Here is a 16,105-nt window from a genome sequence, read left to right as displayed (position 1 = left end):
AAAAATAGGTCCGCTGGGCAGATGACAAACAAGAAGGACCCAACTAACTGAGATCAAAAGAGGTACAAAGGCCCCAAATGAAGGCAAACAGGAGTCAGAACTGGGGAATTTGAAAAAAAAAATTCAGATTCCTTACGATCTAGCAATCTCACATCTAACCATTTATCCAAGGGAAATGAAAGCATACGTGCATACACAGACTTGTGTATGAACGTTCATAGCAACTTTATTCATAATAGTCCCAAAGTAGAAAAAACCCAAATAGCCATCTGTTGATGAATGGACAAACAAAACTGTGGGACATACACAATTGGAATACTACTCAGTAACCAAAAGAATGAATGATGACAATCTGATATATTACTTGCCCAAATATTATCATGTGTTTGTACATTGTCAACTTTGCTGCTTTGTGGGCAGCAGGGAGTAGGAGGTTTCTTGTAAGGAATGCAGACCCCAGCGGAAGAACAGAACTGGTAGGGATTTCAGGCACAGAGGCAAGTCAGTGGAGAAAATAGGTTTTGTTTGGAGGCTATTCTGAAAATTCTCTAAGTGAGCCCTGGAAGGTGTCTACTCCATCAGAGAAAGGTACCCATTTTGGACGTTCAGATGACTTTGGTTCCTGTGGATACCGCTCCCTCAAAAACTTGAAACTAAACAATGTTTATAATTTTTTCACTGGCTTCTTTCCCTTTTCAAAATAACACCTATCTTCTTCCCCTTTGAAAATAACTAATGCTAAGTTATTAAATGATAAAAAGCTGCTGTTTCAGATTTTTGCATAGGAAAGGAATTTCCTTTGTAAACTCTAGTTTACTGTGCCTGAAATCAGGGGAAAAAAGCATAAGGGAAAGAGATCCTCTTTGGGGATCTGTTATAGAATCCCTCAGATTGCATGAATGCTTTTTGTACATATAGGAGTCTATTGGGAGAAATTCTACACCCAAGCCCAAGAACATAGTCCCGTGTCATTTGGAAGATGAAGTTTAGCAACAAGCTAGGAATCAGTGGAAAGTTTTTAATTTAGGATTTAGTCAGAGGATGGTTAAAGCTAAAACTTTAAAAGAAAGCAGTTTCTTTATATACAAGTCTTTGTGTCAATAAATGATTATTATGTACCTAAATAACCGCCATTTGGGGCGCCTGGTTGGCTCAGTTGGTTGAACATCCAGCTCTTGGTTTCAGCTCAGGTTGCGATCCCAGGGTTGTGGGAACATGGGATCAAGCCCCACCGTGGGCTCTGCATGGAGCATGGAGCCTGCTTAAGACACTCTGTCTCACTCTCTTTCTTTCTCTCTCTCTCTCTCTCTCTCTGTCTCTCTCCTTTTGTCCCTCTTCCCAGCTCATGTGCTTTCTCTAAAACAAAAATATAACATAACATAGCATCATAACATAACATAACATAACATAACATAACATAACATAACACAAAATAATCCCCAGTTGAAATAAGCAGAAAAGTTCTCTTTCACAATAATTATCAGTGAATTTTCTTGATGAACTAGTTTTAAGTTTAACTTGTGTTCTCCCAGTGAAAATTCACTGTAACTGTATTGTCTCCTGAATTCCCCCCTTTCTGAAGGATGGGAAGGGGCAGCACAGGATTGCCAAAGGGAAGAATCTCTGGCAATGAAATCAGAAGATGTTAATATCATGCAAAGGAGATAACATTAATAAGCTGCACCTTGTTTATAGGTATGGTCTCTGCCCCATCCTCTGGAATAGAGATGTGTACAAAGCCCTCTGTTAACTAATAGGCAATTTTAAAACAGTGTCTTTCATATGATGTATTCACTGGAACTGTTATAATATCCAGTTTTGTTCTCCCACCCATCCTCCTAATGTGAGTGCCAGGAGGCAAAATCGGTGGAGGGGGACAGAAATCAGGCGTTGTAAGCAATCACATAGACAGGCATGCTTGGACTCTCAGAGGACATTAGGAGTGTATCAGATAAAATTATTGAGAAACTGACTCTATAAAAACTAGTGCAGTCTTAAGATAGAAGTCCACGACCTGGGAGAAGATATTTGCAAAACACATATCCGATAAAGGACTTACATCGAAAACAAAGAACTCCTACCACTCAGCAAGTAAAAGAAACAATTCAGTTTCCAAAACATGGCTAAAAGATCTGTGTAAGCGCCTCATGGAAGGAGGTAGAGAGATAAAAAAAATAAACATATGAAAGACGCTCAACATTGTATGTCATTAGGAAATTTAAATTAAAACAAAAATGGCATTCCACTACATGCCTGTGAGAATGGCTAAAAGCCAAAACACTGATGACACCAAATGCTGGTGAAAATGTGGAGAAACAGGAACTCTCATTTGTTGTCAGTGGGAATGCAAAATGGTCGAGTCATTCATTCATAGACAGTTTGGCAGTTTCTGTCAAAAACTGGGGCTTGCCATACGATCTAGAAATCATATCCCTAGGTATTTACCAAAATGAGTTGTAAGCTTATATCCACACAAAAACTTACACATGAAATGTTTATAGCAACTTTACTCATTTTTGCCAGAAATTGGAAGCAATCAATTGGAATGTCCTTCAGTAGGGGAATGGATAAACAAACTATGGTAGATATATATGATGGATTATGACCCATTGTGGTAAAATAAATACATATTTTACATTTAAATGTTAACACTTTGCAATAGTGATAAACACAAATGAGTGATCAAGAGAGGAAAATATGCGGATAAATTTTTAATGCATGCTAAATGAAAGAAACGAGTCTAAAAAGGTTACATACTATATGATTCCAACTGTATGACATTCTGGAAAACGCAGAACTATGGAGACAGTAAAAAGATCAGTGGTTGGGGGGGGGGTGTTTAAGGGAAGTGTAGGAGAAATGAATAGGGGGAGCACAAACCATTTTTAGGGCGGCAAAGCTATGCTATATATGCTATCACGGTGGATTCATGATGTTATGAATTTGTCTAAACCAATAGAGTATGCAACATCAAGACTTACCCTAATGTAAACTATGAACTTCTGTTAATAATACTGTATCAGTATTGGTTCATCAATTACAACAAACGTGCCAAATTAATGCAAGATATGTGTGTGGTGGGGAAAGGAGTATATGGGACCCCTCTGTAAGGGGATATGGGAACTCTATGTAAGTTTTCTGTAAATCTAAAACTGCTCTAAAATAGTCGATTAAAGTAAAAATCAATAACAGAAACTACACTTTCTTGAGATTAAGGCCTTCTAGGCTATTAATTCCTCTAATTGGAAAAAACCTTTCACCTTTCCTCCCTGGTTTTAGAGGCTATCACATCTTCTGACATGTATCATTCACTCAACAGCTAGTGCCAAGCATGGTTTTAGATCCTGGAGATACAGCAGTAAACAAAACGAATTAAGTACCTTCTCCTATAGGGCTTACACTTTGTGGGGAAAGACAAATACATAGAAACGAAATCATTAGAATAATTTCGGATGGTGACAACCAATATGAAGGAAATTTTTAAAGCATAATAATGAAATAGGTACTGCTGGAGTAGGAGTTGAGGAATCAACTTTAGCTAGGGCAATCCTAGGTGGCCTCCTGGCAAGGTGTCTTTTACACAGAGCCCTGAATGTTGAGGGGGCTGTATGGGAAAGGTATATTAGGCAAGAGGAACAGAAGGTTTAAAGTCCTTAGGTGAAAACATATTTGGAATGACTGAAGCTTGAAAGACAATCTGTGTCACCAAGCATAGAGATTGAAGTAGTAAAGGACAAAAATGGAGGTTGGGGGAGGGGAGGCTCTGGATTCTGCTAATGTTTGTCTCCTCTGTTCAGGCAAACTTCCAGAAGATGGCATTTCTCCCCAAATTCCTTCCAGATGACTTTTTCAATTCAGCAAATGTGCACCACTCATTTGGGTGGATCTTTACCGTCCATTCTATACATTCATCTGTTACCTACCTTACAGTTGCAAAAGTTATGCGATCAGAAACAGCAACTACCATCAATAAGACTGTACCACATTTTTCCTAATATTCTGCAACTGAATATTTTGTTCAGAAATATGAAATGTTTCAAACATGATGAAAATAACAAAACAGATATCAAAAAACCCACAGCTCAGATTTATTGGAAGTTTACGATTTGTCATTTTGCTTCACAGCTTTCTTTGTCTTTAAATAAGATATTATGGAATGCGGTTAAAGACCAATTCTCCCATCCTTTCCCCCTGTCCTTCTATCCTGAGGTACTCTTTTGAAGTTGGTACCATTTCCAGACATATTTTAACCATTTTCTATAAATATATTTTTACCCATAAACAATACATAGTATTTCTTCATCTATCTTTTTTATGACCCCTCTCTGGGCTATATCTTGATTCTTTTTGACAGAATTCTTCTGAGTAGCTGTCAAAAAAAGTCAGTCTGAAAGAACTGGAGATCATGCCATCATTCATGGAGTTGAGCATACTAGGGAATGACACAGCCACCATGAAGTAATTTCAGGTAAGGAGTATCTGCTCTGATAACTGGCAAGCACTTAAGGAAAGATCTTTCTAGAAAATATGGATACAGGGAACTAGCACTGAAACATATTGACAAATAACGGTTGACTGAGATTCACTCATTTATTCATCCATTTTACCAAGATTTACTGAACTATGCATCTCCTGAGAATATAAAACTGATTAGGGCAAAAATCCCTGCCTACAAGGTATATATGTGTGGTCTCAGGTTGAGCTAGAATGCTATTCTTCTTGGGGCACCTGGGTGGCTTAGTTGGTTAAGCATCCAACTTCGGCTCAGGTCATGATCTCAAGGTTCGTGGGTTCGAGCCCCACGTTGGGCTTTGTGCTGACAACTCAGAGCCTGAAGCCTGCATCATATTCTGTGTCTCCTCTCTATGCCTCTCCCCCACTTGCACTCTGCCTCTCTCCCTCTCAAAAATAAATAAACATTAAGAAAATTAAAAAAAAAAAGAATGTTATTCTTCTCTGGGAGTAAAGAAGATTTTAAAGACTTTAAAAGATTTAACTTTTATGAAAGCAGAGAATAAGTCCTTGGTCATGGTTTCAATGATATGTTTTGAACTGAGGATCAGAATCCATTTTAGGAAAATGGAGGCAAATGTTGGGAAAATCATGACATAAACTGTATGTCTTCTTACTTCCTCAGTGGCATCATGGCGTCATTTTGAAGTTTTCTAACTTACTTTGTCTTACACTGCTTCCTTCATTGCTAACTTTCAAAGATAGTCGCTCCATGTATTTTTAAGATTTGCATAAGTGGTATCATACTTCATACAGATTTCTGTAATTTGCAGTTTCCCCATCAAAGTTGTTTGAGTTATATCTGGGTTGATTTAAGTAAATAAGATTAATGATTTTTTTAAGTTTGTTTGTTTGTTTGTTTATCTTAAGTAATCTCTGCACCCAACGTGAGACTCCAACTCACGAGCCCAGGATCAAGAGTTGCTTGCTCTTCCGACTGAGCCAGCCAGCCGCCCCTAAAATTAATGATTTTAAATCATGTGCATTGATGTACATTGTTCCATATTAAGAATGAACCACAGTTTACATATTCATTCTCAGTATGACAGGCTGTTTGACTATTTGAAACAGTGCCACAGTGGAAATCCCTATACGGTTTTCTGTCTAGCCGTGTGAAGGAGTTTCTCCTAGGCATATACCTAAATACTAAATATGGACTTTCTGGGTCATAAGGTATGTGCACGTTTAATTTTATTAGGTGATGCATAAACTGATAGTTTCCAACCCCAAAACTCATTCTTCTTGATTTTTGATTGGACACGTGGACATCTAAAGAGACATTTCCCACCCTCCCTTGCTAATAGGATGATGTAACTAAAATTTGGCCAATAATATGTAAGTGGAAATGTTGTATGGCAGCTTTCAGCATATTACCTTAAAAGATAGCTGGCATATACTATTTGTCCTTTCTTTTGCATTGTTCGTTTCCTCTTTACTGGCATCAGAACTATAGATGTGATGACTAGAGATCTAGGAACGATTTTGCATTGTGAGCACAAGGGCTCCATTGCAGGGATATCAGAACCAACCAGAGCCTGGGTACCCTTCTGGAGCCACTTTACTAGCAACAAACTTTATTCCTTGAGACTTTATTGAAAAAATATGAATTTATTTCTTGCATAAGCCCCTATTGTTTTAGGTTTTCAGTCACAGCTAGCCAGATATAATCCTAAGTAATGCAGCAATACTCTAAGTTTCCATTTGTTGTACTGTTTAATATTCCCACAAACCTGAATGAGCTTGTCATTATTATACCTTATTTTATAATTATTCAAAGCATTTCATAACTAAGTCTCACTTTTACCCTCACATATCATATGAGAAAGAAAAACAAGTATATTAGGATTTCCACTCTGTAGCTCAGAGGGGTATAACCTAGGAAGTTCAATGACTTGACCAAGGTCTTTGGCATGGTCAGGATCAAGGATAAATATAATCTCTCTCAGACAAATGCTGTGCTCCTATGGGGCTACATGAAGAGACACTCTTTTGAAAATTATCTAGTTATGCTGACAAACCTTACCTGCTCTACTCCCAGTTAATTCACACAACATTGTGATAAAAGTCTATCATTAGCTGTCCTATTGCTAAGCAAAAGCCTGTGGAATCACATGCTAGAATGCGCACTTTGGGCATTGGCTTGGACCGGGGAGAGTCAGTCCAACTCAAAAGCTCATTGGTTTACAGAGGAGAGGGGAAAGTATACAGTCATCAAAGGAAACTAGCCAATTGCCTGGTCTCTTGGCACTGTCTGCCAGCCAATTTTCAGACTGATGTTGGCCTTGAATCTGAAAAAGTCACTGATCTCCCTGCACAGCTGGAGGGTGTTGGGCTAAAGGAGCAGAATTTGAAAAGGAAGAAGAAACTGAGACCTCATTCTATTTTAAACATTTTTTTTTCTTTTTTTGCTAATATGGGAGTGACTTACAGAAAATGGAGTGATGTCAGAACTATTCAGGCTGCAGGCTGCATGGGAGAGGCTGTACTGAAGGTGCTCTTGAGGACAGAAGAATGTTTCCCAGGAAAGGTCCAGAAATGGTTGTTGTCTGGGACTTGAAATGGTCTGAGGATGTGTTTCTGGCTGCCGTGCCCCTGAAAGGGTTTTGGAGGCACATCAGAGTGCATACATGTGTAACAGAGAGCTCTGGGGTTTGGTTGATGTCAAGTCTAAGGGATCACGAGTTCCCACCTCCAACCAAGAACAGGTTAGTCACCACCGTCTTCTCTGTCACCTCTGGTGTCAGGGTGCAGGCGCTTTTGGGTAGAGAAGCATGTTTGGTATAGGTATGTGGAAAGAAGAGGCTATGGGGAAAGACAAAAGACAGACAATTCTGTATATTTTGTCCTCCTATGAACTGAACCCTCACTCAGGTAATTCTAAATATATTCTCTTTAAAAAATTCTCCTCTGCCAACTGTGTCTTCAGCTATTATGGGAAATTAAACTACCAAATTTTAAATCTATTTCCAACCCCAGTAAAAATGATACGTAGAGAAGAATGAGCTGTAAATCAAGCTCACTGTGCTACGGGACACAATCCAGTTCATATATGCCCAATAAATGCCAGCAGATTTTCCAAACCAGAAGTTAACTATCTGTGCTTGATGTGGGAGGGCAACACACATACTTAATAAAATTTAAAATCCAGGCCTCAGGGCTCAACAAATTCAGTCCCTGCTACTGAATTTCTCCTTGAAAATAACATACTGCATTGAAAATGGAAAGTCTAAGGAACTGGAATTTCTGCTGAAATTAGACAGAAGGCTCTACTGTATTTAATCAACTGACATGAGACACTTGGCTCTGGATGAACCACAAATGCTCTGTTTTTATCCGGTTCTGCTTTCTACTGATGGGGAGGACACATAGAGTACCATGCAGACAGTGTTGTGAGAAGATCATTATGCAGTGGGAGGAATATACCGGATAAGGATTCTGGCCACCTAGTTTCTAGTTCGTCTTACCTCTATCTAGTTCCGAAAGCTTGGACGATCTTTTAGCCTTAGTTTACATTATTATAAGATAGGGAAAGGAAGATATTTTTTAATATCTAGTCTAGCTTTAGTAGTTTACAATTATCTCACAATTTACTCCACTGACAGGGATTGCTTCTGATAAGAATAAAATACAACAATGTTATAAAGACTGGTGGTGCTTAACCATATCCAGTTCCCCTCTCCTTTCTGGATCCATTACAAAATTAAGGACCTGTGACTCCTGATCAATGAGATCTAGATATGATTTCTGTCTGGGTCAAAGAATAGAAGTTCAATGTGAGTTATTCATTGTCTCTGTTCCCCTGTCATCGCAACCCTGCAAGCTGAATGTTGAGATAGTAGAGCCACAGGTGGAAATGATCAGATCACTAATACTTGAAGAGAGCTCCCCGAGAGAGCCATTAAACTTGCAAAGAACTTGGGAGAGTAAGAAACACAAGAGATTTTGAGGGTTTTAATTATAATGTTGTCTGGTCTGTACAAAACGACATATCATTGTCCCAGACCCAGGTGACAGACCCAGAAGGACCCATTTACCCCCATGCAGCAAGTGAATAATTGTTCACAGGCAAGAGACTACACATCCCTGTCTATACCATTAAAAACAGGCACAAGTAAGAAATATGGAGCTAGGGATATTTACAACACACAGCAATTGCTCAACAAATGCTCATTTTATGAAAGAACAATATGAAGTTCCCCCTCCTGTGTGTTTGACAGGAAAAGAGGATGTGGAGGAGGACGAACTCGTCGAGTTTCTCTGTATCCCGATCCCTGTAGCACATGGTAGTGCTCAAGAAGTGTTTGTTGAATTCAGATGAATTGAGTGAACACTTAGTATGGTGAAGCATATGGCTGGCTTTAAAACTGACAATATCGAAATGAGTATCGGTCCCATTCTCTACTCAGCCTCTACTTTAAAAATAGAAAATATCTAAAATCCATACATGTGTAGGATTGTCATTCACACATTCATTCATTCAGTAAATATTTATTGAGTGCCTGCATTACTCAAGACACCGTGTTAAGCATTGATGGCATAGGACCGGAAAAGTCCTCTTGAAGTTTACATTCGAAGGCATTGGGGCTGAATGATGGCAGAGACAGAGGGGTGACAGACACTATTTAAATGACATGGTGATGAATATCACCACGGAGAATTATAGGATGCCTTGAGAGCATATGATGGGTGGGGGGGGGTCCCAACCTAGGCTGGTGGTCAGGGAAGGCACCCAGTTTTAACCCAAGTCACAGTTCCTGCTATGATAATTTTGTAACTAAAAGACTTCCTGGATTTTTCAGCCCACGTGAGGAACCTTGCTTACAGACACAGTGGTTGCCAAAGAGAAAGCAAGACAGATGTTTTTCCAGCATTTGCCTTGTTTTCACTTTGCTTGAATTTGAATGTGGCGGTATTAGTGGAACACAGGAAATATTGCAGGACTCTGGGAAATGGAGGAAGGTGGGGAAGGGATCCTATCCTTCTTAGTAATTAGATTTGCATGTGGTTTTGACACTGTGTAACCTGGAGTCCCTCCTTATGAGGGAGGGACTGTTATTTCATAGATGAGGAAGCTGAGCGTGGAGGGGTAAGCCACTTGTCCAAAGTTGCTCAGTTAATAAATGCCAGAGGGATAACTTGAACTCAATGTGGCTGTAAGTGAAAACATTTAACCCTTACGTTACACTGGATAGCCTCTCTCAAGACTGAATTTGCTAAGAGCAGAGTCCTCTTACTAGGAGATCAAGTTCCGAGGTTAGCATGTAGTTGAAAATCACCGTTAGCAAAATTACCCTGGAAGATTCTTAAAGAGGTCTCTTAATAAATCCATTGTGGAATTTTTTTCTGCCAGCTCAGAACAGATAATTGCTTGTTTGACTGAATACCTATTACAGCAATTGATTCATGTTTGGGGGCCATGTTGCTAGAAAGGTACACATCTTCAGATACTAGAGTCACCTACAACTTGGTAAGATGGTCACAGAGAAAGGCACAGTGATGCTGAGGCTGACCAAGAGCATGTGTCCTGTCCTATAGAGTGCAGAAAGAATGCTTGCACTGTGTATAGTTTTTCTATCCATTTGTTTTATTTCCTTTCTCTAAGCTTACATAAATAATTGCCAGCAGGCTAAGTATAGTTTGGATATAACACTACTGTATGTTGATTTGTTACATTTCTTAGGTAATAGAGTCCTTTTATAGACAATATCTATTTTCCTCTTTCCCCACCCCCCCACATGCAAAAAAAAATCTAATAGAAATTTTAGGGAACTTGGGAAGTGAGAAAGGAAGATTCTTTCAAGTAGGATAAAAATCATACCGCTTACATTAGCATTTCTGAAAGGATGATTTGGATACCACATTTTAAAATTGTTTATTAATTTTTTTTAAAGTTTTCATTTATTTTTTTTAATTTTTTTTCCAATGTTTATTTATTTTTGGGACAGAGAGAGCCAGAGCATGAACGGGGGATGGGCAGAGAGAGATGGAGACACAGAATCGGAAACAGGCTCCAGGCTCTGAGCCATCAGCCCAGAGCCTGACGCGGGGCTCGAACTCACGGACCGCGAGATCGTGACCTGGCTGAAGTCAGACGCTTAACCGACTGCGCCACCCAGGCGCCCCAAAGTTTTCATTTATTTTGAGAGAGAGAGAGAATAAGTGGGGAAGGGGCAAAGAAAGGAGGAGAGAGAGAGAATCCCAAGCAGGCTCTGCACTGACAGTGTTCAATCTCATGAACCCTGAGTTCATGACCTGAACAGAAACCAAGAGTTGGACGCTTAACCCACTCAACCACTGGGTGCCCAGAGACACCACATTTTTAAAGTAAGCTTCCAAAGTGATTCTTAAGTTTGAAAGTCATCTACGTGTCTATGGCATCCTACAGAGAGGATAACAGCAGGTCATTCTATCCATTAGGTTGAGTGGAGTCTGCCTTTCATTTGAGCACTTCCTGCAGTGCTGTGTCCCTGGTGCTGTATCTGTGACCCCTTGTGCTTGTTTCCTTGTTGTCAGATCCAATGGACCTCAACGGAGTAAGTAGGTCACTCGCCCGGTGCCAGAGCGAACTCTCCCAAGTTCAATTCTCACCACACATAGAATAAGGAACTTGAGGAGCCAAATAACACTACAAGCAAGATTCACATCTGGTAACTATAATAGCATCAGTCAGGGCTCATGGCTGCAAGCGTCAAAAGTGACTGTCTATTTTGAGCCGAAAGGGAATTTCCTGATTATTTAGAGAGCTCTGGGGCTACTGCATCAGTAGAGATCTGGAGGATCAGGCAGAAAAGCAGCAAGAACAGAAACTCTGGAGGACTGGGAACGCAGAACTGAAGTAAAAATTCTGCAGCAAAAACAGGCTGGTGTACCTCATTGTAACCCTTCAAATTCACCTCCTGGGGAAGGGTGCCTGAGTGGCTGAGGTTGAATCAGGTGCTTCCTGAGGCAGGGAGGTGTTGGCCCTCAACCCCTTCGCACATATAGGAGGTGAGGGGCAGCTCCTGCCGCAACTGCACTCAAGGGAAGGGGCTGCTCTCCCAAAGGGAGGCTTAAGTGGGGTTGGTGCCTGGGCAGCCAAAGGTGGCAAAAGCATATACTCCCATGCCTGCTTGGGGGCAGCCTCCTCCTTACAGGATCTCCTATGCATCTTACTTGAGTGGTGGTACCACCATCTGTGCTCTCCTTGTTTTGTATTTAAGAAATAGGAGCTTAGGGGCACCTGGGTGGCTCAGTTGGTTGAGCCTCCAACTTTGGCTCAGCTCATGATCTCACGGTTCATGAGTTCGAGCCCCACATCGGGCTTGCCGCTGTCAGCCTGTCAGCACAGAGCCTGTTTCAGATCCTCTGTCCCTCTCTCTCTGCCCCTCCCCTGCTTGCACTCTCTCAAAAATAAAGTATTAAAAAAGAGAAATAGGAGCTTATAAGGGAATATTGTTGTGATGAATGTATGAACTCTTTAACACAAAGCAATACACATCCTCAAATTCTTTGTCTGCATATCAGCCAGGTGCTGTTATCTGCTATGGGAAATAATAAAGAAACCAATGAAGGAATTTGAAGCTGTCAGGAGTGTGGCATGGTTTAAAGAAAGTACATTGTTTTTCTTTTGTGTTCTCTACTGAGGGACTGCCAGGTGCCTGAGGTCACTTACCCTTTGTTATCCATTCACTCGTTTTTGGTGTCTTAGGACCGAGTTGTTGAAGACACACGTTGCTGGCTTGCAGCAGTTGCTATTACACAGTCTCTTACTTATCATTCCTTTCCCTGCTGACTGTGCCTCAGCTCTGGGTTTTGCTTGAGCTTGACTAACCTACTTCTTCAGGCTTGTAATCATCTCACTTGCTTGTTAATTTGTAACTTTGGAAAAAACGATCGGAATCACTCCCCTGGGAATTATTCAACCCAATGGTGTCCTTTGGTAGACAAGGATATTTACATTGTGGTTATTAGTTTCCTCTAACTGTAGGAACCAATTGGACATGGCCCAAGGGGGTGGATGACAGGGGGCAGGACGGAAATAGCTCCTTGTAGATAGGTTCAGATATTGAGAGAGGAAACAGTCAGAAATGTGCCAATATTTACTAAGATAAGCAATAAAATGTTTCCATAATGTTGACTCAGATCCAGGAAAGGTACACATTGTAAATAAAATACCAACTATTATTTGGAGGTAAAAAAAAATACAATCAATTTACAGTGTTTGAAAGGGAAAAGAAATGAGACGGTTATGGCAAAGGAAACTGAGGCAGAAAGATAGTGTTTGATTTGGAGTAGATGCCATCCTAGATGGCACCTCTACTAAACCAGACATGGAGCCGTTAAAAGAAACCCACCCAGCATTCTCATGGTAGACCCTTAAACACAGGCTTGCAGCCACACCTGATATGAGGTACAACATGCCACCTTTTGAACTTCATTACCACTTACTCCCCAAAACTGAAGGCATATTTGAAATGCTAAGCAATTTACCCTGTATATCAAGGATAACTGTCTTGCTCAAACTGTATGTGCCAAAAATACTGACACATGACCCAATGATGCAAACAACCTATTACTTACCTTCTGACTGACATGTAACCCTTTTGCTCAGCTAAAAATTTCCCTCCAAATCATTCTAACGATGATCCTCCTGACTCCTCACGCAGGAGGGGAAGAGTAGTCAGGATCCCATTTTTTTTTTTTATTTCTCCAAGTCAAATTCTTAGCAAATTTATTCTAGATTCAAAAAATAATTGCCATTTCCTTTCCATCTCTTCTTGGGGGCAGGGGGGAACCTTCAAGGGCTGCCATACCTTGCTCTATGGTGTAGCTGGGAAATGTACAACTCGGGGCTGCTAATGCATGGAATAAATGGACAGTCTTGCTAACTCCTATTATCATCATTGTGTCTAGAGTCTATGTCAGTTCAAAACTAAAATGCCCTCCTTTGCATCCATAGTACTTTAAATATCCCAACAGTATCTGCATTTATATAATGCCCATCTGCACAGTATCCAATCATCTTGACAAATGTTCCATATTTCCATCTTTGTGTGTGTGTGTGTGGCTGAGAAAACTGAGAGGTTACACAAGAAGAACTTTTTTGGTTTATATGCACATCTAAAACTTGCAGTCTTCACTGATAGCAAGGGTCATGGAACTTGGAGAAAACATGGGCAAAAAATGAATCCACATACATCAGAAATGATTAGTCAGCTCCATTTTCTTTTCTACCACACTATTTTACATTATTCATTTTAAATGCAAGAGACTGGAAAAAAATTGACTTCTTTTTAATGAGGTTTGATTTATTCAACCTTGTGTTATTAGTGAAAATAGGATACCTTGTTAGTTGGAAAATACATTTAAAATAATGCACTGTTTTAAATAAATTATCAGGTTGATGAGTATATAATGATAATATTGATATTACTTTACATTTGCACCGAATGTTGGCAGGTTACAAAGCACATTCAGACACATTTCTTTGCTCAATCCTCATAATTGTCTAGGCAATGTTGTTCATATTTTATAGATAGGATCGTAAGGCTCAGCGAGGTTCAGTGGCAGGTAATGAGTGAAAAGCAAGGGCTTGGTCTCTTTGGTTTTCCCTCCAAACCTTTTTCGAGGCCACTTTTACCAAAAATAACCAAACTAAAAGATGGCCTTCATTATCTCTTACCTGCACTTTTTCAGTGGACTCTTAACCACTATCTCTGGAACGAACTTCCCTACTACTCTGCATCTCCCCAAAAGCAATTCAAATCACCACTCTTTTCTATCGGAACTCTCTTGAAGCTCCTTTGCCTAGAAGTTAAATTTTGAACTCTTATATTGTCATCCAGTGTCCTTTACAATGAGACCTAACTTTGGCCCCAACCTAGTTCTTCTGTCCCTTGTCCCTTTCACGTGTCTTATGTTCCCACCACACCAATCTTGTGATTCCCTCAACATGCCATGCTCTTCCGTAGCTTGTGTCTTTGTGCCTGTTTTTTCCCCCTAGAATGCCTTTTCTTTATTCTTTACCTAGCAAATTTCTACTTATGACCTGAGAACCAGCTGAGACAACCTCCTGTAAGAGGCCTTTCCTCCCTTCTTAGGACCTGCACATATGTTATTATTGTTAATACAAAATGAAGTTGAAATAATGTGAATGGGATCTCTAAGGGTATAGACGACATCTTATTGATCTTTACTCTCCAGGACCTAGCATAGCACAGTGTCTGCCATTCAATAACTAGTTATAGAATTAATAAATAAAGTATCAATGATCTCTTCAACTGCAGGGAAAATACCTCCATTTTTTAGACATCAACAATTTTTATAGCAATTTTCCTTTTGGGTATCTTTCCAAAACAATTGAAAACAGGTTCTCAAAGAGATACTTGCACCCCCCACATTCTTAGCAGTGCTATTCACAATAGTCAAAAGGTGGAAGCAACTCAAATGTACATCAACAGATGAGTGGATAAACAAAATGTGGTGTATATATATATATATATATATATATATATATACACACACACACACATATATATATATATATATATATATATATATATATATATACACATACCCACAATGAAATATTATTGAGCTTTAAGAAGGAAGAATTTTCTGACTTGCTACTACATGGATGAACCTTGAAGGCATATGCTAAGTGAAATAACCCAGTCATGAAAAGACAAGTATTGTATGGTTCTACCTACATGAAGTATCTAGAATAGTCAAACTTATAGAAACAGAAAGTAGAATAGCATTGCCAGGAACTGGGGGAAGGGAGAAATGAGGAGATCTTTAATGGGTATAAAGTTTCAGTTTTACAAGATGAAAAAGTACTGAAGATTGGTTGTACAACAAGGTGAATATATTTGATAAGACTGAAAGGTACACTTAAAAATGGTTAAGATAATAAATTTTAGTTATTAAGTTAGTTTATGTGTATTTACCACAACTAAAAATTTTTAAGTAAAAACACCTTCTTTTACTGACATGCCCTTCTTAAAGAAATGAATGAGTTAAAGAAATTATTTTGAATATTACAGTATGTGTACATGGTATGGATAAAAAGGGTGAAACAAGAAACAAAAGACAAATAAAATATTTTTACTCTCAAGAGCTGGCTTTCTAACTGGAGAGATAGAAATCAGACATATAAACTGATGAGATAGAAATCAGACATATTAGTGATGATATAATTTCAAAACAATAAATTCCCATAAAAACAGTTTAATCACTATTGGAGTTTCAATATAAGATTGAGTAAAGAGATTGGAGTTAAATTGGATTGATCTTGGAACTCTTCCTGGAAGAGGTAGATATTTAATGTGGTTTTGAAGAAGCAGGGAGTGGACAATATAGATATAGAGGGTGCAATGGATGAGCTATTTGTGAGGGGGATATATTTGGTTTTCAGCAATTAATTTACTAAATTCTACAACAGCCATATCAAGAAAGTACTGATTTTAATCTCTCTTTTAGTAAACTGAGGCACAGAAAAGTTGGGTAACTTGCCCAAAGAGAATAGTAAAGGACAGAGTAAGGTTTTAAACCCAGGCCACCTGGCTCCGTCATCCATGCAATTACTCGAGAAACTATGCTTTGCTCTCCACTT

At 39.3% G+C, this 16,105-nt stretch overlaps 1 long non-coding RNA gene across 2 annotated transcripts in view; it reads left to right on the top strand.

The window, feature by feature from the left end:
• Positions 1 to 16,105, top strand: part of LOC109500724 — a 257,771-nt gene that overhangs the window by 69,949 nt on the left and 171,717 nt on the right. For both annotated transcript variants that reach the window (XR_006599351.1, XR_006599352.1), the window contains one exon: positions 4,355 to 4,468. This is a non-coding gene — a long non-coding RNA (uncharacterized LOC109500724). The remainder of the gene's footprint in view (positions 1 to 4,354; positions 4,469 to 16,105) is intronic.

The sequence above is a fragment of the Felis catus genome, chromosome B3 (assembly GCF_018350175.1).
Source record: "Felis catus isolate Fca126 chromosome B3, F.catus_Fca126_mat1.0, whole genome shotgun sequence".
In the NCBI taxonomy this organism is placed as follows: Eukaryota; Metazoa; Chordata; class Mammalia; order Carnivora; family Felidae; genus Felis; species Felis catus.
Note: the sequence above shows the minus strand (reverse complement) of the source record. Positions and strands in the feature narration are given on the sequence as shown.